This window comes from Lissotriton vulgaris, chromosome 10 (genome assembly GCF_964263255.1).
Source record: "Lissotriton vulgaris chromosome 10, aLisVul1.2, whole genome shotgun sequence".
NCBI lineage: Eukaryota > Metazoa > Chordata > Amphibia > Caudata > Salamandridae > Lissotriton > Lissotriton vulgaris.
This window is the reverse complement of record NC_141698.1, coordinates 357,089,484-357,114,633: the sequence shown is the minus strand read 5'-3', so window position 1 is coordinate 357,114,633 and position 25,150 is coordinate 357,089,484.

Genomic DNA, 25,150 nt, shown 5'->3' with positions numbered 1-25,150 from the left:
CCCATTACACCTCCTACTTGCTGTGCAGTCTTATTCCCAGATACTTACCTAGTGTGCAATTGCTGATGTCTGGTCCTCCGGTGTAATCGTCACCCAGGGCGATTGATCAAGTGGTGCCATTACATCACAAAGCTACAGCAGGATGGCATCTCACATGAGGGCCAATCAGTTGACTCTTCTAACTCTAGCCCTCTTTAAATAGGAGCACAATGCTTTTAATGGTTCTGTGTACTTTCCCATTACACCTCCTACTTGCTTTGCAGTCATATTTACAGGTAGTTACCTAGTGTGTATTTGCTGATGTCTGGTCCTCCGGTGTAATAGTCACCCAGGGCGATTGATCAAGTGGTGCCATTACATCACAAACCTACAGCAGGATATCATCTAACATGAGGGCTAATCAGTTGCCTATTACGCAATAGGATACATGTGTCATGGTATATCAGACGGAGCAATGTAGACAGGATGCCCAGCTGAAGACTAAGGTGGTGAGATGAAAGGACCTAGGCCTTTAGTTGAGACTTATACATATGTTTGAAGGAGTGGTTGATCATAACATTCTGGAGTTCTCTATAGGTTAGCTGATAGGAATGTGCTAAAATTAAGATGTTGGAATCTGTTATTCATAGTTTTTATTATTCCCACAAACCGTAGCGTAAACCTTCCTCCCTTAACATATCAGATCACTGAATTGCTATGGTGTACCATAACCTATAATAATTCCTGTGAGAAGGGCACACTATCTCTTGGCTGACAACGAAATCTTTCTATCGAAGTCCTCATATAGGTGCTAGAGTTGTGTAGAGAGTACCAGAAAATGAGGCATAGGATTGAAAGAAGTCTACTAGGTTGAAAACTAAATTGAGATTATAATTTTTAGTGAGCTTTGGATTGTCACAATATTAGAAACGCCATAGTACTAATAATTGATGCTTAATAAAAATGTTTTTTTGGTAGTGTTGCATTTGGTTTGGAAATATTCAAGTTCTAAAAATTGACTAACAGTGGACTTTTCCATCTGCAGATTATACTGAATGGCCAACAGAGGCAGTGTTGCAGAGGAATAGTTCTCTGCTTGCTGATAGAAAAAAAAAAAAGAAAACTCATTCCTCCGCCTTCTCAATGCCTCGATAAATATACATGGTAACTCAAACTCTCATTTAATCACTTTGCCATTAATAAAAAGTTCATATCATCTGATGGCTCTCAGAAGGCGAGGCTGGGGCCTACTCCACGGAGGTGGCGGCTGGAGTTTCTGAAATGGGCCACGGCTGACAGCACACATAGATACCAACTTGCGCGCAGGACCCCTAACCAGACAGCGGCTGACACTGCGACCGCATGGGAAGTAATGGTGCAGGCACTCAGGGATAGCGAAGCTGACGCAGAGGAGGAGACTCCCGGGGTGGAGGGCACGGAGGAGGCGAGTTGAGGCCCCAGGAACAGCGGGAACGTGGAGAGCATGAAGCTAGCAACCCAGGGATAGTAATAGCGTGGCCTTGGGCGGGTGATGGTGCGCGGGATGGGATGGGGGGGGGGGGGTTTATGGGTTAGCGCAGGGGAGGGGAGTTGGGGACTAGCGCGTAGTTTAGTTGGACTGTAAAAGTAGACATACACCTAATCCGGACACTAACCACTCCTCTGTATGGAACGTCAGGCATGGAGGTGCAGAGGCTTCGACGACGCCCAACCCCCGGGTTGTGGGCCGGACGGCTGTGTACTGATTGAAGGAATGTATTATATATCTGCTGACACTTATGATGCTACTGCAATGTGTGTATTGGCCTGTACAGGTATGTCTACAATAAAAATTATTTAAAAAAAAAAAAATAAATCTGATGGCTCTCAGTGCCTTTTAGTGAGGTCTTCCACATAAAAATAATCTTCTAAGACGGTAGCAATATGGATGACGCTATGGCCATCATGATAGTTTATCAAAGACTTTGACTGTCTATGTGGCTCACAAAATCTTCTTTAGATACTTGTGCAGGCAATTTCTCCTCCGAGTTAATTACCATCTTTCAGGCTGGAATGAGGTTTCTTAGGTTAGAGCAATTGACTTACTTTCAGATGGAGGGAAGCTATTTAACCTGTTTCCCTGCTTTCTGTGAGTGGGACTCTGATACTCAAGATGGACTGGTATTTAGAAACTGTGTTCTACTAACTCTAGCCCTCTTTAAATAGGAGCCCAATGCTTTTAATGGTGCAGAGTACTTTCCCATTACACGTCCTACTTGCTGAGCAGTCTTATTCCCAGATACTTACCTAGTGTGTAATTGCTGATGTCTGGTCCTCCGGTGTAATCGTCACCCAGGGCGATTGGTCAAGTGGTGCCATTACATCACAAAGCTACAGCAGGATGGGATCTCACATGAGGGCCAATCAGTTGACTCTTCTAACTCCAGCCCTCTTTAAATAGGAGCACAATGCTTTTAATGGTTCTGTGTACTTTCCCATTACACCTCCTACTTGCTTTGCAGTCATATTTACAGGTAGTTACCTAGTGTGTATTTGCTGATGTCTGGTCCTCCGGTGTAATAGTCACCCAGGGCGATTGGTCAAGTGGTGCCATTACATCACAAACCTACAGCAGGATATCATCTAACATGAGGGCTAATCAGTTGCCTAGTACGCAATAGGATACATGTGTCATGGTATATCAGACGGAGCAATGTAGACAGGATGCCCAGCTGAAGACTAAGGTGGTGAGATGAAAGGACCTAGGCCTTTAGTTGAGACTTCTACATATGTTTGAAGGAGTGGTTGATCATAACATTCTGGAGTTCTCTATAGGTTAGCTGATAGGAATGTGCTAAAATTAAGATGTTGGAATCTGTTATTCATAGTTTTTATTATTCCCACAAACCGTAGTGTAAACCTTCCTCCCTTAACATATCAGATCACTGAATTGCTATGGTGTACCATAACCTATAATAATTCCTGTGAGAAGGGCACACTATCTCTTGGCTGACAAAGAAATCTTTCTATCGAAGTCCTCATATAGGTGCTAGAGTTGTGTAGAGAGTACCAGAAAATGAGGCATAGGATTGAAAGAAGTCTACTAGGTTGAAAACTAAATTGAGATTATAATTTTTAGTGAGCTTTGGTTTGTCACAATATTAGAAACGCCATAGTACTAATAATTGATGCTTAATAAAAATGTTTTTTTGGTAGTGTTGCATTTGGTTTGGAAATATTCAAGTTCTAAAAATGGACTAACAGTGGACTTTTCCATCTGCAGATTATACTGAATGGCCAACAGAGGCAGTGTTGCAGAGGAATATTTCTCTGCTTGCTGATAGAAAAAAAAAAGAAAACTCATTCCTCTGCCTTCTCAATGCCTCGATAAATATACACGGTAAGTCAAACTCTCCTTTAATCACTTTGCCATTAATAAAAAGTTCATATCATCTGATGGCTCTCAGTGCCTTTTAGTGAGGTCTTCCACATAAATATAATCTTCTAAGACGGTAGCAATATGGATGACGCTATGGCCATCATGATAGTTTATCAAAGACTTTGATTGTCTATGTGGCTGACAAAATCTTCTTTAGATACTTGTGCAGGCAATTTCTCCTCCGAGTTAATTACCATCTTTCAGGCTGGAATGAGGTTTCTTAGGTTAGAGCAATTGACTTACTTTCAGATGGAGGGAAGCTATTTAACCTGTTTCCCTGCTTTCTGTGAGTGGGACTCTGATACTCAAGATGGACTGGTATTTAGAAACTGTGTTCTTCTAACTCTAGCCCTCTTTAAATAGGAGCCCAATGCTTTTAAAGGTGCAGAGTACTTTCCCATTACACCTCCTACTTGCTGTGCAGTCTTATTCCCAGATACTTACCTAGTGTGCAATTGCTGATGTCTGGTCCTCCGGTGTAATCGTCACCCAGGGCGATTGATCAAGTGGTGCCATTACATCACAAAGCTACAGCAGGATGGCATCTCACATGAGGGCCAATCAGTTGACTCTTCTAACTCTAGCCCTCTTTAAATAGGAGCACAATGCTTTTAATGGTTCTGTGTACTTTCCCATTACACCTCCTACTTGCTTTGCAGTCATATTTACAGGTAGTTACCTAGTGTGTATTTGCTGATGTCTGGTCCTCCGGTGTAATAGTCACCCAGGGCGATTGATCAAGTGGTGCCATTACATCACAAACCTACAGCAGGATATCATCTAACATGAGGGCTAATCAGTTGCCTAGTACGCAATAGGATACATGTATCATGGTATATCAGACGGAGCAATGTAGACAGGTTGCCCAGCTGAAGACTAAGGTGGTGAGATGAAAGGACCTAGGCCTTTAGTTGAGACTTATACATATGTTTGAAGGAGTGGTTGATCATAACATTCTGGAGTTCTCTATAGGTTAGCTGATAGGAATGTGCTAAAATTAAGATGTTGGAATCTGTTATTCATAGTTTTTATTATTCCCACAAACCGTAGCGTAAACCTTCCTCCCTTAACATATCAGATCACTGAATTGCTATGGTGTACCATAACCTATAATAATTCCTGTGAGAAGGGCACACTATCTCTTGGCTGACAAAGAGATCTTTCTATTGAAGTCCTCATATAGGTGCTAGAGTTGTGTAGAGAGTACCAGCAAATGAGGCATAGGATTGAAAGAAGTCTGCTAGGTTGAAAACTAAATTGAGATTATAATTTTTAGTGAGCTTTGGATTGTCACAATATTAGAAACGCCATAGTACTAATAATTGATGCTTAATAAAAATGTTTTTTTGGTAGTGTTGCATTTGGTTTGGAAATATTCAAGTTCTAAAAATTGACTAACAGTGGACTTTTCCATCTGCAGATTATACTGAATGGCCAACAGAGGCAGTGTTGCAGAGGAATATTTCTCTGCTTGCTGATAGAAAAAAAAAAGAAAACTCATTCCTCTGCCTTCTCAATGCCTCGATAAATATACATGGTAAGTCAAACTCTCCTTTAATCACTTTGCCATTAATAAAAAGTTCATATCATCTGATGGCTCTCAGTGCCTTTTAGTGAGGTCTTCCACATAAATATAATCTTCTAAGACGGTAGCAATATGGATGACGCTATGGCCATCATGATAGTTTATCAAAGACTTTGATTGTCTATGTGGCTGACAAAATCTTCTTTAGATACTTGTGCAGGCAATTTCTCCTCCGAGTTAATTACCATCTTTCAGGCTGGAATGAGGTTTCTTAGGTTAGAGCAATTGACTTACTTTCAGATGGAGGGAAGCTATTTAACCTGTTTCCCTGCTTTCTGTGAGTGGGACTCTGATACTCAAGATGGACTGGTATTTAGAAACTGTGTTCTTCTAACTCTAGCCCTCTTTAAATAGGAGCCCAATGCTTTTAATGGTGCAGAGTACTTTCCCATTACACCTCCTACTTGCTGTGCAGTCTTATTCCCAGATACTTACCTAGTGTGCAATTGCTGATGTCTGGTCCTCCGGTGTAATCGTCACCCAGGGCGATTGATCAAGTGGTGCCATTACATCACAAAGCTACAGCAGGATGGCATCTCACATGAGGGCCAATCAGTTGACTCTTCTAACTCTAGCCCTCTTTAAATAGGAGCACAATGCTTTTAATGGTTCTGTGTACTTTCCCATTACACCTCCTACTTGCTTTGCAGTCATATTTACAGGTAGTTACCTAGTGTGTATTTGCTGATGTCTGGTCCTCCGGTGTAATAGTCACCCAGGGCGATTGATCAAGTGGTGCCATTACATCACAAACCTACAGCAGGATATCATCTAACATGAGGGCTAATCCGTTGCCTAGTACGCAATAGGATACATGTATCATGGTATATCAGACGGAGCAATGTAGACAGGTTGCCCAGCTGAAGACTAAGGTGGTGAGATGAAAGGACCTAGGCCTTTAGTTGAGACTTATACATATGTTTGAAGGAGTGGTTGATCATAACATTCTGGAGTTCTCTATAGGTTAGCTGATAGGAATGTGCTAAAATTAAGATGTTGGAATCTGTTATTCATAGTTTTTATTATTCCCACAAACCGTAGCGTAAACCTTCCTCCCTTAACATATCAGATCACTGAATTGCTATGGTGTACCATAACCTATAATAATTCCTGTGAGAAGGGCACACTATCTCTTGGCTGACAAAGAGATCTTTCTATTGAAGTCCTCATATAGGTGCTAGAGTTGTGTAGAGAGTACCAGCAAATGAGGCATAGGATTGAAAGAAGTCTGCTAGGTTGAAAACTAAATTGAGATTATAATTTTTAGTGAGCTTTGGATTGTCACAATATTAGAAACGCCATAGTACTAATAATTGATGCTTAATAAAAATGTTTTTTTGGTAGTGTTGCATTTGGTTTGGAAATATTCAAGTTCTAAAAATTGACTAACAGTGGACTTTTCCATCTGCAGATTATACTGAATGGCCAACAGAGGCAGTGTTGCAGAGGAATATTTCTCTGCTTGCTGATAGAAAAAAAAAAGAAAACTCATTCCTCCGCCTTCTCAATGCCTCGATAAATATACATGGTAAGTCAAACTCTCATTTAATCACTTTGCCATTAATAAAAAGTTCATATCATCTGATGGCTCTCAGTGCCTTTTAGTGAGGTCTTCCACATAAATATAATCTTCTAAGACGGTAGCAATATGGATGACGCTATGGCCATCATGATAGTTTATCAAAGACTTTGATTGTCTATGTGGCTGACAAAATCTTCTTTAGATACTTGTGCAGGCAATTTCTCCTCCGAGTTAATTACCATCTTTCAGGCTGGAATGAGGTTTCTTAGGTTAGAGCAATTGACTTACTTTCAGATGGAGGGAAGCTATTTAACCTGTTTCCCTGCTTTCTGTGAGTGGGACTCTGATACTCAAGATGGACTGGTATTTAGAAACTGTGTTCTTCTAACTCTAGCCCTCTTTAAATAGGAGCCCAATGCTTTTAATGGTGCAGAGTACTTTCCCATTACACCTCCTACTTGCTGTGCAGTCTTATTCCCAGATACTTACCTAGTGTGCAATTGCTGATGTCTGGTCCTCCGGTGTAATCGTCACCCAGGGCGATTGATCAAGTGGTGCCATTACATCACAAAGCTACAGCAGGATGGCATCTCACATGAGGGCCAATCAGTTGACTCTTCTAACTCTAGCCCTCTTTAAATAGGAGCACAATGCTTTTAATGGTTGTGTGTACTTTCCCATTACACCTCCTACTTGCTTTGCAGTCATATTTACAGGTAGTTACCTAGTGTGTATTTGCTGATGTCTGGTCCTCCGGTGTAATAGTCACCCAGGGCGATTGATCAAGTGGTGCCATTACATCACAAACCTACAGCAGGATATCATCTAACATGAGGGCTAATCAGTTGCCTAGTACGCAATAGGATACATGTGTCATGGTATATCAGACGGAGCAATGTAGACAGGATGCCCAGCTGAAGACTAAGGTGGTGAGATGAAAGGACCTAGGCCTTTAGTTGAGACTTATACATATGTTTGAAGGAGTGGTTGATCATAACATTCTGGAGTTCTCTATAGGTTAGCTGATAGGAATGTGCTAAAATTAAGATGTTGGAATCTGTTATTCATAGTTTTTATTATTCCCACAAACCGTAGCGTAAACCTTCCTCCCTTAACATATCAGATCACTGAATTGCTATGGTGTACCATAACCTATAATAATTCCTGTGAGAAGGGCACACTATCTCTTGGCTGACAAAGAAATCTTTCTATCGAAGTCCTCATATAGGTGCTAGAGTTGTGTAGAGAGTACCAGAAAATGAGGCATAGGATTGAAAGAAGTCTACTAGGTTGAAAACTAAATTGAGATTATAATTTTTAGTGAGCTTTGGATTGTCACAATATTAGAAACGCCATAGTACTAATAATTGATGCTTAATAAAAATGTTTTTTTGGTATTGTTGCATTTGGTTTGGAAATATTCAAGTTCTAAAAATTGACTAACAGTGGACTTTTCCATCTGCAGATTATACTGAATGGCCAACAGAGGCAGTGTTGCAGAGGAATAGTTCTCTGCTTGCTGATAGAAAAAAAAAAAAGAAAACTCATTCCTCCACCTTCTCAATGCCTCGATAAATATACATGGTAACTCAAACTCTCATTTAATCACTTTGCCAATAATAAAAAGTTCATATCATCTGATGGCTCTCAGAAGGCGAGGCTGGGGCCTACTCCACGGAGGTGGCGGCTGGAGTTTCTGAAATGGGCCACGGCTGACAGCACACATAGATACCAACTTGCGCGCAGGACCCCTAACCAGACAGCGGCTGACACTGCGACCGCATGGGAAGTAATGGTGCAGGCACTCAGGGATAGCGAAGCTGACGCAGAGGAGGAGACTCCCGGGGTGGAGGGCACGGAGGAGGCGAGTTGAGGCCCCAGGAACAGCGGGAACGTGGAGAGCATGAAGCTAGCAACCCAGGGATAGTAATAGCGTGGCCTTGGGCGGGTGATGGTGCGCGGGATGGGATGGGGGGGGGGGGTTTTATGGGTTAGCGCAGGGGAGGGGAGTTGGGGACTAGCGCGTAGTTTAGTAGGACTGTAAAAGTAGACATACACCTAATCCGGACACTAACCACTCCTCTGTATGGAACGTCAGGCATGGAGGTGCAGAGGCTTCGACGCCGCCCAACCCCCGGGTTGTGGGCCGGACGGCTGTGTACTGATTGAAGGAATGTATTATATATCTGCTGACACTTATGATGCTACTGCAATGTGTGTATTGGCCTGTACAGGTATGTCTACAATAAAAATTATTTAAAAAAAAAAAAAAAATCATCTGATGGCTCTCAGTGCCTTTTAGTGAGGTCTTCCACATAAAAATAATCTTCTAAGACGGTAGCAATATGGATGACGCTATGGCCATCATGATAGTTTATCAAAGACTTTGACTGTCTATGTGGCTGACAAAATCTTCTTTAGATACTTTTGCAGGCAATTTCTCCTCCAAGTTAATTACCATCTTTCAGGCTGGAATGAGGTTTCTTAGGTTAGAGCAATTGACTTACTTTCAGATGGAGGGAAGCTATTTAACCTGTTTCCCTGCTTTCTGTGAGTGGGACTCTGATACTCAAGATGGACTGGTATTTAGAAACTGTGTTCTTCTAACTCTAGCCCTCTTTAAATAGGAGCCCAATGCTTTTAATGGTGCAGAGTACTTTCCCATTACACCTCCTACTTGCTGTGCAGTCTTATTCCCAGATACTTACCTAGTGTGTAATTGCTGATGTCTGGTCCTCCGGTGTAATCGTCACCCAGGGCGATTGATCAAGTGGTGCCATTACATCACAAAGCTATAGCAGGATGGCATCTCACATGAGGGCCAATCAGTTGACTCTTCTAACTCTAGCCCTCTTTAAATAGGAGCACAATGCTTTTAATGGTTCTGTGTACTTTCCCATTACACCTCCTACTTGCTTTGCAGTCATATTTACAGGTAGTTACCTAGTGTGTATTTGCTGATGTCTGGTCCTCCGGTGTAATAGTCACCCAGGGCGATTGATCAAGTGGTGCCATTACATCACAAACCTACAGCAGAATATCATCTAACATGAGGGCTAATCAGTTGCCTAGTACGCAATAGGATACATGTGTCATGGTATATCAGACGGAGCAATGTAGACAGGATGCCCAGCTGAAGACTAAGGTGGTGAGATGAAAGGACCTAGGCCTTTAGTTGAAACTTATACATATGTTTGAAGGAGTGGTTGATCATAACATTCTGGAGTTCTCTATAGGATAGCTGATAGGAATGTGCTAAAATTAAGATGTTGGAATCTGTTATTCATAGTTTTTATTATTCCCACAAAACGTAGCGTAAACCTTCCTCCCTTAACATATCAGATCACTGAATTGCTATGGTGTACCATAACCTATAATAATTCCTGTGAGAAGGGCCCACTATCTCTTGGCTGACAAAGAGATCTTTCTATCGAAGTCCTCATATAGGTGCTAGAGTTGTGTAGAGAGTACCAGAAAATGAGGCATAGGATTGAAAGAAGTCTGCTAGTTTGAAAACTAAATTGAGATTATAAGTTTTTAGTGAGCTTTGGATTGTCACAATATTAGACACGCCATAGTACTAAAAATTGATGCTTAATAAAAATGTTTTTTTGGTAGTGTTGCATTTGGTTTGGAAATATTCAAGTTCTAAAAATTGACTAACAGTGGACTTTTCCATCTGCAGATTATACTGAATGGCCAACAGAGGCAGTGTTGCAGAGGAATAGTTCTCTGCTTGCTGATAGAAAAAAAAAAGAAAACTCATTCCTCCGCCTTCTCAATGCCTCGATAAATATACATGGTAACTCAAACTCTCATTTAATCACTTTGCCATTAATAAAAAGTTCATATCATCTGATGGCTCTCAGTGCCTTTTAGTGAGGTCTTCCACATAAATATAATCTTCTAAGACGGTAGCAATATGGATGACGCTATGGCCATCATGATAGTTTATCAAAGACTTTGATTGTCTATGTGGCTGACAAAATCTTCTTTAGATACTTGTGCAGGCAATTTCTCCTCCGAGTTAATTACCATCTTTCAGGCTGGAATGAGGTTTCTTAGGTTAGAGCAATTGACTTACTTTCAGATGGAGGGAAGCTATTTAACCTGTTTCCCTGCTTTCTGTGAGTGGGACTCTGATACTCAAGATGGACTGGTATTTAGAAACTGTGTTCTTCTAACTCTAGCCCTCTTTAAATAGGAGCCCAATGCTTTTAATGGTGCAGAGTACTTTCCCATTACACCTCCTACTTGCTGTGCAGTCTTATTCCCAGATACTTACCTAGTGTGCAATTGCTGATGTCTGGTCCTCCGGTGTAATCGTCACCCAGGGCGATTGATCAAGTGGTGCCATTACATCACAAAGCTACAGCAGGATGGCATCTCACATGAGGGCCAATCAGTTGACTCTTCTAACTCTAGCCCTCTTTAAATAGGAGCACAATGCTTTTAATGGTTCTGTGTACTTTCCCATTACACCTCCTACTTGCTTTGCAGTCATATTTACAGGTAGTTACCTAGTGTGTATTTGCTGATGTCTGGTCCTCCGGTGTAATAGTCACCCAGGGCGATTGATCAAGTGGTGCCATTACATCACAAACCTACAGCAGGATATCATCTAACATGAGGGCTAATCAGTTGCCTATTACGCAATAGGATACATGTGTCATGGTATATCAGACGGAGCAATGTAGACAGGATGCCCAGCTGAAGACTAAGGTGGTGAGATGAAAGGACCTAGGCCTTTAGTTGAGACTTATACATATGTTTGAAGGAGTGGTTGATCATAACATTCTGGAGTTCTCTATAGGTTAGCTGATAGGAATGTGCTAAAATTAAGATGTTGGAATCTGTTATTCATAGTTTTTATTATTCCCACAAACCGTAGCGTAAACCTTCCTCCCTTAACATATCAGATCACTGAATTGCTATGGTGTACCATAACCTATAATAATTCCTGTGAGAAGGGCACACTATCTCTTGGCTGACAACGAAATCTTTCTATCGAAGTCCTCATATAGGTGCTAGAGTTGTGTAGAGAGTACCAGAAAATGAGGCATAGGATTGAAAGAAGTCTACTAGGTTGAAAACTAAATTGAGATTATAATTTTTAGTGAGCTTTGGATTGTCACAATATTAGAAACGCCATAGTACTAATAATTGATGCTTAATAAAAATGTTTTTTTGGTAGTGTTGCATTTGGTTTGGAAATATTCAAGTTCTAAAAATTGACTAACAGTGGACTTTTCCATCTGCAGATTATACTGAATGGCCAACAGAGGCAGTGTTGCAGAGGAATAGTTCTCTGCTTGCTGATAGAAAAAAAAAAAAGAAAACTCATTCCTCCGCCTTCTCAATGCCTCGATAAATATACATGGTAACTCAAACTCTCATTTAATCACTTTGCCATTAATAAAAAGTTCATATCATCTGATGGCTCTCAGAAGGCGAGGCTGGGGCCTACTCCACGGAGGTGGCGGCTGGAGTTTCTGAAATGGGCCACGGCTGACAGCACACATAGATACCAACTTGCGCGCAGGACCCCTAACCAGACAGCGGCTGACACTGCGACCGCATGGGAAGTAATGGTGCAGGCACTCAGGGATAGCGAAGCTGACGCAGAGGAGGAGACTCCCGGGGTGGAGGGCACGGAGGAGGCGAGTTGAGGCCCCAGGAACAGCGGGAACGTGGAGAGCATGAAGCTAGCAACCCAGGGATAGTAATAGCGTGGCCTTGGGCGGGTGATGGTGCGCGGGATGGGATGGGGGGGGGGGGGTTTATGGGTTAGCGCAGGGGAGGGGAGTTGGGGACTAGCGCGTAGTTTAGTTGGACTGTAAAAGTAGACATACACCTAATCCGGACACTAACCACTCCTCTGTATGGAACGTCAGGCATGGAGGTGCAGAGGCTTCGACGACGCCCAACCCCCGGGTTGTGGGCCGGACGGCTGTGTACTGATTAAAGGAATGTATTATATATCTGCTGACACTTATGATGCTACTGCAATGTGTGTATTGGCCTGTACAGGTATGTCTACAATAAAAATTATTTAAAAAAAAAAAAAAAATCTGATGGCTCTCAGTGCCTTTTAGTGAGGTCTTCCACATAAAAATAATCTTCTAAGACGGTAGCAATATGGATGACGCTATGGCCATCATGATAGTTTATCAAAGACTTTGACTGTCTATGTGGCTCACAAAATCTTCTTTAGATACTTGTGCAGGCAATTTCTCCTCCGAGTTAATTACCATCTTTCAGGCTGGAATGAGGTTTCTTAGGTTAGAGCAATTGACTTACTTTCAGATGGAGGGAAGCTATTTAACCTGTTTCCCTGCTTTCTGTGAGTGGGACTCTGATACTCAAGATGGACTGGTATTTAGAAACTGTGTTCTACTAACTCTAGCCCTCTTTAAATAGGAGCCCAATGCTTTTAATGGTGCAGAGTACTTTCCCATTACACGTCCTACTTGCTGAGCAGTCTTATTCCCAGATACTTACCTAGTGTGTAATTGCTGATGTCTGGTCCTCCGGTGTAATCGTCACCCAGGGCGATTGGTCAAGTGGTGCCATTACATCACAAAGCTACAGCAGGATGGGATCTCACATGAGGGCCAATCAGTTGACTCTTCTAACTCCAGCCCTCTTTAAATAGGAGCACAATGCTTTTAATGGTTCTGTGTACTTTCCCATTACACCTCCTACTTGCTTTGCAGTCATATTTACAGGTAGTTACCTAGTGTGTATTTGCTGATGTCTGGTCCTCCGGTGTAATAGTCACCCAGGGCGATTGGTCAAGTGGTGCCATTACATCACAAACCTACAGCAGGATATCATCTAACATGAGGGCTAATCAGTTGCCTAGTACGCAATAGGATACATGTGTCATGGTATATCAGACGGAGCAATGTAGACAGGATGCCCAGCTGAAGACTAAGGTGGTGAGATGAAAGGACCTAGGCCTTTAGTTGAGACTTCTACATATGTTTGAAGGAGTGGTTGATCATAACATTCTGGAGTTCTCTATAGGTTAGCTGATAGGAATGTGCTAAAATTAAGATGTTGGAATCTGTTATTCATAGTTTTTATTATTCCCACAAACCGTAGTGTAAACCTTCCTCCCTTAACATATCAGATCACTGAATTGCTATGGTGTACCATAACCTATAATAATTCCTGTGAGAAGGGCACACTATCTCTTGGCTGACAAAGAAATCTTTCTATCGAAGTCCTCATATAGGTGCTAGAGTTGTGTAGAGAGTACCAGAAAATGAGGCATAGGATTGAAAGAAGTCTACTAGGTTGAAAACTAAATTGAGATTATAATTTTTAGTGAGCTTTGGTTTGTCACAATATTAGAAACGCCATAGTACTAATAATTGATGCTTAATAAAAATGTTTTTTTGGTAGTGTTGCATTTGGTTTGGAAATATTCAAGTTCTAAAAATGGACTAACAGTGGACTTTTCCATCTGCAGATTATACTGAATGGCCAACAGAGGCAGTGTTGCAGAGGAATATTTCTCTGCTTGCTGATAGAAAAAAAAAAGAAAACTCATTCCTCTGCCTTCTCAATGCCTCGATAAATATACATGGTAAGTCAAACTCTCCTTTAATCACTTTGCCATTAATAAAAAGTTCATATCATCTGATGGCTCTCAGTGCCTTTTAGTGAGGTCTTCCACATAAATATAATCTTCTAAGACGGTAGCAATATGGATGACGCTATGGCCATCATGATAGTTTATCAAAGACTTTGATTGTCTATGTGGCTGACAAAATCTTCTTTAGATACTTGTGCAGGCAATTTCTCCTCCGAGTTAATTACCATCTTTCAGGCTGGAATGAGGTTTCTTAGGTTAGAGCAATTGACTTACTTTCAGATGGAGGGAAGCTATTTAACCTGTTTCCCTGCTTTCTGTGAGTGGGACTCTGATACTCAAGATGGACTGGTATTTAGAAACTGTGTTCTTCTAACTCTAGCCCTCTTTAAATAGGAGCCCAATGCTTTTAATGGTGCAGAGTACTTTCCCATTACACCTCCTACTTGCTGTGCAGTCTTATTCCCAGATACTTACCTAGTGTGCAATTGCTGATGTCTGGTCCTCCGGTGTAATCGTCACCCAGGGCGATTGATCAAGTGGTGCCATTACATCACAAAGCTACAGCAGGATGGCATCTCACATGAGGGCCAATCAGTTGACTCTTCTAACTCTAGCCCTCTTTAAATAGGAGCACAATGCTTTTAATGGTTCTGTGTACTTTCCCATTACACCTCCTACTTGCTTTGCAGTCATATTTACAGGTAGTTACCTAGTGTGTATTTGCTGATGTCTGGTCCTCCGGTGTAATAGTCACCCAGGGCGATTGATCAAGTGGTGCCATTACATCACAAACCTACAGCAGGATATCATCTAACATGAGGGCTAATCAGTTGCCTAGTACGCAATAGGATACATGTATCATGGTATATCAGACGGAGCAATGTAGACAGGTTGCCCAGCTGAAGACTAAGGTGGTGAGATGAAAGGACCTAGGCCTTTAGTTGAGACTTATACATATGTTTGAAGGAGTGGTTGATCATAACATTCTGGAGTTCTCTATAGGTTAGCTGATAGGAATGTGCTAAAATTAAGATGTTGGAATCTGTTATTCATAGTTTTTATTATTCCCACAAACCGTAGCGTAAACCTTCCTCCCTTAACATATCAGATCACTGAATTGCTATGGTGTACCATAACCTATAATAATTCCTGTGAGAAGGGCACACTATCTCTTGGCTGACAAAGAGATCTTTCTATTGAAGTCCTCATATAGGTGCTAGAGTTGTGTAGAGAGTACCAGCAAATGAGGCATAGGATTGAAAGAAGTCTGCTAGGTTGAAAACTAAATTGAGATTATAATTTTTAGTGAGCTTTGGATTGTCACAATATTAGAAACGCCATAGTACTAATAATTGATGCTTAATAAAAATGTTTTTTTGGTAGTGTTGCATTTGGTTTGGAAATATTCAAGTTCTAAAAATTGACTAACAGTGGACTTTTCCATCTGCAGATTATACTGAATGGCCAACAGAGGCAGTGTTGCAGAGGAATATTTCTCTGCTTGCTGATAGAAAAAAAAAAGAAAACTCATTCCTCTGCCTTCTCAATGCCTCGATAAATATACATGGTAAGTCAAACTCTCCTTTAATCACTTTGCCATTAATAAAAAGTTCATATCATCTGATGGCTCTCAGTGCCTTTTAGTGAGGTCTTCCACATAAATATAATCTTCTAAGACGGTAGCAATATGGATGACGCTATGGCCATCATGATAGTTTATCAAAGACTTTGATTGTCTATGTGGCTGACAAAATCTTCTTTAGATACTTGTGCAGGCAATTTCTCCTCCGAGTTAATTACCATCTTTCAGGCTGGAATGAGGTTTCTTAGGTTAGAGCAATTGACTTACTTTCAGATGGAGGGAAGCTATTTAACCTGTTTCCCTGCTTTCTGTGAGTGGGACTCTGATACTCAAGATGGACTGGTATTTAGAAACTGTGTTCTTCTAACTCTAGCCCTCTTTAAATAGGAGCCCAATGCTTTTAATGGTGCAGAGTACTTTCCCATTACACCTCCTACTTGCTGTGCAGTCTTATTCCCAGATACTTACCTAGTGTGCAATTGCTGATGTCTGGTCCTCCGGTGTAATCGTCACCCAGGGCGATTGATCAAGTGGTGCCATTACATCACAAAGCTACAGCAGGATGGCATCTCACATGAGGGCCAATCAGTTGACTCTTCTAACTCTAGCCCTCTTTAAATAGGAGCACAATGCTTTTAATGGTTCTGTGTACTTTCCCATTACACCTCCTACTTGCTTTGCAGTCATATTTACAGGTAGTTACCTAGTGTGTATTTGCTGATGTCTGGTCCTCCGGTGTAATAGTCACCCAGGGCGATTGATCAAGTGGTGCCATTACATCACAAACCTACAGCAGGATATCATCTAACATGAGGGCTAATCAGTTGCCTAGTACGCAATAGGATACATGTATCATGGTATATCAGACGGAGCAATGTAGACAGGTTGCCCAGCTGAAGACTAAGGTGGTGAGATGAAAGGACCTAGGCCTTTAGTTGAGACTTATACATATGTTTGAAGGAGTGGTTGATCATAACATTCTGGAGTTCTCAATAGGTTAGCTGATAGGAATGTGCTAAAATTAAGATGTTGGAATCTGTTATTCATAGTTTTTATTATTCCCACAAACCGTAGCGTAAACCTTCCTCCCTTAACATATCAGATCACTGAATTGCTATGGTGTACCATAACCTATAATAATTCCTGTGAGAAGGGCACACTATCTCTTGGCTGACAAAGAGATCTTTCTATTGAAGTCCTCATATAGGTGCTAGAGTTGTGTAGAGAGTACCAGCAAATGAGGCATAGGATTGAAAGAAGTCTGCTAGGTTGAAAACTAAATTGAGATTATAATTTTTAGTGAGCTTTGGATTGTCACAATATTAGAAACGCCATAGTACTAATAATTGATGCTTAATAAAAATGTTTTTTTGGTAGTGTTGCATTTGGTTTGGAAATATTCAAGTTCTAAAAATTGACTAACAGTGGACTTTTCCATCTGCAGATTATACTGAATGGCCAACAGAGGCAGTGTTGCAGAGGAATATTTCTCTGCTTGCTGATAGAAAAAAAAAAGAAAACTCATTCCTCCGCCTTCTCAATGCCTCGATAAATATACATGGTAAGTCAAACTCTCATTTAATCACTTTGCCATTAATAAAAAGTTCATATCATCTGATGGCTCTCAGTGCCTTTTAGTGAGGTCTTCCACATAAATATAATCTTCTAAGACGGTAGCAATATGGATGACGCTATGGCCATCATGATAGTTTATCAAAGACTTTGATTGTCTATGTGGCTGACAAAATCTTCTTTAGATACTTGTGCAGGCAATTTCTCCTCCGAGTTAATTACCATCTTTCAGGCTGGAATGAGGTTTCTTAGGTTAGAGCAATTGACTTACTTTCAGATGGAGGGAAGCTATTTAACCTGTTTCCCTGCTTTCTGTGAGTGGGACTCTGATACTCAAGATGGACTGGTATTTAGAAACTGTGTTCTTCTAACTCTAGCCCTCTTTAAATAGGAGCCCAATGCTTTTAATGGTGCAGAGTACTTTCCCATTACACCTCCTACTTGCTGTGCAGTCTTATTCCCAGATACTTACCTAGTGTGCAATTGCTGATGTCTGGTCCTCCGGTGTAATCGTCACCCAGGGCGATTGATCAAGTGGTGCCATTACATCACAAAGCTACAGCAGGATGGCATCTCACATGAGGGCCAATCAGTTGACTCTTCTAACTCTAGCCCTCTTTAAATAGGAGCACAATGCTTTTAATGGTTGTGTGTACTTTCCCATTACACCTCCTACTTGCTTTGCAGTCATATTTACAGGTAGTTACCTAGTGTGTATTTGCTGATGTCTGGTCCTCCGGTGTAATAGTCACCCAGGGCGATTGATCAAGTGGTGCCATTACATCACAAACCTACAGCAGGATATCATCTAACATGAGGGCTAATCAGTTGCCTAGTACGCAATAGGATACATGTGTCATGGTATATCAGACGGAGCAATGTAGACAGGATGCCCAGCTGAAGACTAAGGTGGTGAGATGAAAGGACCTAGGCCTTTAGTTGAGACTTATACATATGTTTGAAGGAGTGGTTGATCATAACATTCTGGAGTTCTCTATAGGTTAGCTGATAGGAATGTGCTAAAATTAAGATGTTGGAATCTGTTATTCATAGTTTTTATTATTCCCACAAACCGTAGCGTAAACCTTCCTCCCTTAACATATCAGATCACTGAATTGCTATGGTGTACCATAACCTATAATAATTCCTGTGAGAAGGGCACACTATCTCTTGGCTGACAAAGAAATCTTTCTATCGAAGTCCTCATATAGGTGCTAGAGTTGTGTAGAGAGTACCAGAAAATGAGGCATAGGATTGAAAGAAGTCTACTAGGTTGAAAACTAAATTGAGATTATAATTTTTAGTGAGCTTTGGATTGTCACAATATTAGAAACGCCATAGTACTAATAATTGATGCTTAATAAAAATGTTTTTTTGGTATTGTTGCATTTGGTTTGGAAATATTCAAGTTCTAAAAATTGACTAACAGTGGACTTTTCCATCTGCAGATTATACTGAATGGCCAACAGAGGCAGTGTTGCAGAGGAATAGTTCTCTGCTTGCTGATAGAAAAAAAAAAAAGAAAACTCATTCCTCCACCTTCTCAATGCCTCGATAAATATACATGGTAACTCAAACTCTCATTTAATCACTTTGCCATTAATAAAAAGTTCATATCATCTGATGGCTCTCAGAAGGCGAGGCTGGGGCCTACTCCACGGAGGTGGCGGCTGGAGTTTCTGAAATGGGCCACGGCTGACAGCACACATAGATACCAACTTGCGCGCAGGACCCCTAACCAGACAGCGGCTGACACTGCGACCGCATGGGAAGTAATGGTGCAGGCACTCAGGGATAGCGAAGCTGACGCAGAGGAGGAGACTCCCGGGGTGGAGGGCACGGAGGAGGCGAGTTGAGGCCCCAGGAACAGCGGGAACGTGGAGAGCATGAAGCTAGCAACCCAGGGATAGTAATAGCGTGGCCTTGGGCGGGTGATGGTGCGCGGGATGGGATGGGGGGGGGGGGTTTATGGGTTAGCGCAGGGGAGGGGAGTTGGGGACTAGCGCGTAGTTTAGTAGGACTGTAAAAGTAGACATACACCTAATCCGGACACTAACCACTCCTCTGTATGGAACGTCAGGCATGGAGGTGCAGAGGCTTCGACGCCGCCCAACCCCCGGGTTGTGGGCCGGACGGCTGTGTACTGATTGAAGGAATGTATTATATATCTGCTGACACTTATGATGCTACTGCAATGTGTGTATTGGCCTGTACAGGTATGTCTACAATAAAAATTATTTAAAAAAAAAAAAAAAATCATCTGATGGCTCTCAGTGCCTTTTAGTGAGGTCTTCCACATAAAAATAATCTTCTAAGACGGTAGCAATATGGATGACGCTATGGCCATCATGATAGTTTATCAAAGACTTTGACTGTCTATGTGGCTGACAAAATCTTCTTTAGATACTTTTGCAGGCAATTTCTCCTCCAAGTTAATTACCATCTTTCAGGCTGGAATGAGGTTTCTTAGGTTAGAGCAATTGACTTACTTTCAGATGGAGGGAAGCTATTTAACCTGTTTCCCTGCTTTCTGTGAGTGGGACTCTGATACTCAAGATGGACTGGTATTTAGAAACTGTGTTCTTCTAACTCTAGCCCTCTTTAAATAGGAGCCCAATGCTTTTAATGGTGCAGAGTACTTTCCCATTACACCTCCTACTTGCTGTGCAGTCTTATTCCCAGATACTTACCTAGTGTGTAATTGCTGATGTCTGGTCCTCCGGTGTAATCGTCACCCAGGGCGATTGATCAAGTGGTGCCATTACATCACAAAGCTATAGCAGGATGGCATCTCACATGAGGGCCAATCAGTTGACTCTTCTAACTCTAGCCCTCTTTAAATAGGAGCACAATGCTTTTAATGGTTCTGTGTACTTTCCCATTACACCTCCTACTTGCTTTGCAGTCATATTTACAGGTAGTTACCTAGTGTGTATTTGCTGATGTCTGGTCCTCCGGTGTAATAGTCACCCAGGGCGATTGATCAAGTGGTGCCATTACATCACAAACCTACAGCAGAATATCATCTAACATGAGGGCTAATCAGTTGCCTAGTACGCAATAGGATACATGTGTCATGGTATATCAGACGGAGCAATGTAGACAGGATGCCCAGCTGAAGACTAAGGTGGTGAGATGAAAGGACCTAGGCCTTTAGTTGAAACTTATACATATGTTTGAAGGAGTGGTTGATCATAACATTCTGGAGTTCTCTATAGGATAGCTGATAGGAATGTGCTAAAATTAAGATGTTGGAATCTGTTATTCATAGTTTTTATTATTCCCACAAAACGTAGCGTAAACCTTCCTCCCTTAACATATCAGATCACTGAATTGCTATGGTGTACCATAACCTATAATAATTCCTGTGAGAAGGGCCCACTATCTCTTGGCTGACAAAGAGATCTTTCTATCGAAGTCCTCATATAGGTGCTAGAGTTGTGTAGAGAGTACCAGAAAATGAGGCATAGGATTGAAAGAAGTCTGCTAGTTTGAAAACTAAATTGAGATTATAAGTTTTTAGTGAGCTTTGGATTGTCACAATATTAGACACGCCATAGTACTAAAAATTGATGCCTAATAAAAATGTTTTTTTGGTAGTGTTGCATTTGGTTTGGAAATATTCAAGTTCTAAAAATTGACTAACAGTGGACTTTTCCATCTGCAGATTATACTGAATGGCCAACAGAGGCAGTGTTGCAGAGGAATAGTTCTCTGCTTGCTGATAGAAAAAAAAAAGAAAACTCATTCCTCCGCCTTCTCAATGCCTCGATAAATATACATGGTAACTCAAACTCTCATTTAATCACTTTGCCATTAATAAAAAGTTCATATCATCTGATGGCTCTCAGTGCCTTTTAGTGAGGTCTTCCACATAAATATAATCTTCTAAGACGGTAGCAATATGGATGACGCTATGGCCATCATGATAGTTTATCAAAGACTTTGACTGTCTATGTGGCTCACAAAATCTTCTTTAGATACTTGTGCAGGCAATTTCTCCTCCGAGTTAATTACCATCTTTCAGGCTGGAATGAGGTTTCTTAGGTTAGAGCAATTGACTTACTTTCAGATGGAGGGAAGCTATTTAACCTGTTTCCCTGCTTTCTGTGAGTGGGACTCTGATACTCAAGATGGACTGGTATTTAGAAACTGTGTTCTACTAACTCTAGCCCTCTTTAAATAGGAGCCCAATGCTTTTAATGGTGCAGAGTACTTTCCCATTACACGTCCTACTTGCTGAGCAGTCTTATTCCCAGATACTTACCTAGTGTGTAATTGCTGATGTCTGGTCCTCCGGTGTAATCGTCACCCAGGGCGATTGGTCAAGTGGTGCCATTACATCACAAAGCTACAGCAGGATGGCATCTCACATGAGGGCCAATCAGTTGACTATTCTAACTCCAGCCCTCTTTAAATAGGAGCACAATGCTTTTAATGGTTCTGTGTACTTTCCCATTACACCTCCTACTTGCTTTGCAGTCATATTTACAGGTAGTTACCTAGTGTGTATTTGCTGATGTCTGGTCCTCCGGTGTAATAGTCACCCAGGGCGATTGATCAAGTGGTGCCATTACATCACAAACCTACAGCAGGATATCATCTAACATGAGGGCTAATCAGTTGCCTAGTACGCAATAGGATACATGTGTCATGGTATATCAGACGGAGCAATGTAGACAGGATGCCCAGCTGAAGACTAAGGTGGTGAGATGAAAGGACCTAGGCCTTTAGTTGAGACTTATACATATGTTTGAAGGAGTGGTTGATCATAACATTCTAGAGTTCTCTATAGGTTAGCTGATAGGAATGTGCTAAAATTAAGATGTTGGAATCTGTTATTCATAGTTTTTATTATTCCCACAAACCGTAGCGTAAACCTTCCTCCCTTAACATATCAGATCACTGAATTGCTATGGTGTACCATAACCTATAATAATTCCTGTGAGAAGGGCACACTATCTCTTGGCTGACAAAGAAATCTTTCTATCGAAGTCCTCATATAGGTGCTAGAGTTGTGTAGAGAGTACCAGAAAATGAGGCATAGGATTGAAAGAAGTCTACTAGGTTGAAAACTAAATTGAGATTATAATTTTTAGTGAGCTTTGGATTGTCACAATATTAGAAACGCCATAGTACTAATAATTGATGCTTAATAAAAATGTTTTTTTGGTAGTGTTGCAATTGGTTTGGAAATATTCAAGTTCTAAAAATTGACTAACAGTGGACTTTTCCATCTGCAGATTATACTGAATGGCCAACAGAGGCAGTGTTGCAGAGGAATAGTTCTCTGCTTGCTGATAGAAAAAAAAAAGAAAACTCATTCCTCTGCCTTCTCAATGCCTCGATAAATATACATGGTAAGTCAAACTCTCCTTTAATCACTTTGCCATTAATAAAAAGTTCATATCATCTGATGGCTCTCAGTGCCTTTTAGTGAGGTCTTCCACATAAATATAATCTTCTAAGACGGTAGCAATATGGATGACGCTATGGCCATCATGATAGTTTATCAAAGACTTTGATTGTCTATGTGGCTGACAAAATCTTCTTTAGATACTTGTGCAGGCAATTTCTCCTCCGAGTTAATTACCATCTTTCAGGCTGGAATGAGGTTTCTTAGGTTAGAGCAATTGACTTACTTTCAGATGGAGGGAAGCTATTTAACCTGTTTCCCTGCTTTCTGTGAGTGGGACTCTGATACTCAAGATGGACTGGTATTTAGAAACTGTGTTCTTCTAACTCTAGCCCTCTTTAAATAGGAGCCCAATGCTTTTAATGGTGCAGAGTACTTATCCATTACACCTCCTACTTGCTGTGCAGTCTTATTCCCAGATAATTACCTAGTGTGCAATTGCTGATGTCTGGTCCTCCGGTGTAATCGTCACCCAGGGCGATTGATCAAGTGGTGCCATTACATCACAAAGCTATAGCAGGATGGCATCTCACATGAGGGCCAATCAGTTGACTCTTCTAACTCTAGCCCTCTTTAAATAGGAGCACAATGCTTTTAATGGTTCTGTGTACTTTCCCATTACACCTCCTACTTGCTTTGCAGTCATATTTACAGGTAGTTACCTAGTGTGTATTTGCTGATGTCTGGTCCTCCGGTGTAATAGTCACCCAGGGCGATTGATCAAGTGGTGCCATTACATCACAAACCTACAGCAGGATATCATCTAACATGAGGGCTAATCAGTTGCCTAGTACGCAATAGGATACATGTGTCATGGTATATCAGACGGAGCAATGTAGACAGGATGCCCAGCTGAAGACTAAGGTGGTGAGATGAAAGGACCTAGGCCTTTAGTTGAAACTTATACATATGTTTGAAGGAGTGGTTGATCATAACATTCTGGAGTTCTCTATAGGATAGCTGATAGGAATGTGCTAAAATTAAGATGTTGGAATCTGTTATTCATAGTTTTTATTATTCCCACAAACCGTAGCGTAAACCTTCCTCCCTTCACATATCAGATCACTGAATTGCTATGGTGTACCATAACCTATAATAATTCCTGTGAGAAGGGCCCACTATCTCTTGGCTGACAAAGAGATCTTTCTATCGAAGTCCTCATATAGGTGCTAGAGTTGTGTAGAGAGTACCAGAAAATGAGGCATAGGATTGAAAGAAGTCTGCTAGTTTGAAAACTAAATTGAGATTATAAGTTTTTAGTGAGCTTTGGATTGTCACAATATTAGACACGCCATAGTACTAAAAATTGATGCTTAATAAAAATGTTTTTTTGGTAGTGTTGCATTTGGTTTGGAAATATTCAAGTTCTAAAAATTGACTAACAGTGGACTTTTCCATCTGCAGATTATACTGAATGGCCAACAGAGGCAGTGTTGCAGAGGAATAGTTCTCTGCTTGCTGATAGAAAAAAAAAAGAAAACTCATTCCTCCGCCTTCTCAATGCCTCGATAAATATACATGGTAACTCAAACTCTCATTTAATCACTTTGCCATTAATAAAAAGTTCATATCATCTGATGGCTCTCAGTGCCTTTTAGTGAGTTCTTCCACATAAATATAATCTTCTAAGACGGTAGCAATATGGATGACGCTATGGCCATCATGATAGTTTATCAAAGACTTTGATTGTCTATGTGGCTGACAAAATCTTCTTTAGATACTTGTGCAGGCAATTTCTCCTCCGCGTTAATTACCATCTTTCAGGCTGGAATGAGGTTTCTTAGGTTAGAGCAATTGACTTACTTTCAGATGGAGGGAAGCTATTTAACCTGTTTCCCTGCTTTCTGTGAGTGGGACTCTGATACTCAAGATGGACTGGTATTTAGAAACTGTGTTCTACTAACTCTAGCCCTCTTTAAATAGGAGCCCAATACTTTTAATGGTGCAGAGTACTTTCCCATTACACGTCCTACTTGCTGAGCAGTCTTATTCCCAGATACTTACCTAGTGTGTAATTGCTGATGTCTGGTCCTCCGGTGTAATCGTCACCCAGGGCGATTGGTCAAGTGGTGCCATTACATCACAAAGCTACAGCAGGATGGCATCTCACATGAGGGCCAATCAGTTGACTATTCTAACTCCAGCCCTCTTTAAATAGGAGCACAATGCTTTTAATGGTTCTGTGTACTTTCCCATTACACCTCCTACTTGCTTTGCAGTCATATTTACAGGTAGTTACCTAGTGTGTATTTGCTGATGTCTGGTCCTCCGGTGTAATAGTCACCCAGGGCGATTGATCAAGTGGTGCCATTACATCACAAACCTACAGCAGGATATCATCTAACATGAGGGCTAATCAGTTGCCTAGTACGCAATAGGATACATGTATCATGGTATATCAGACGGAGCAATGTAGACAGGTTGCCCAGCTGAAGACTAAGGTGGTGAGATGAAAGGACCTAGGCCTTTAGTT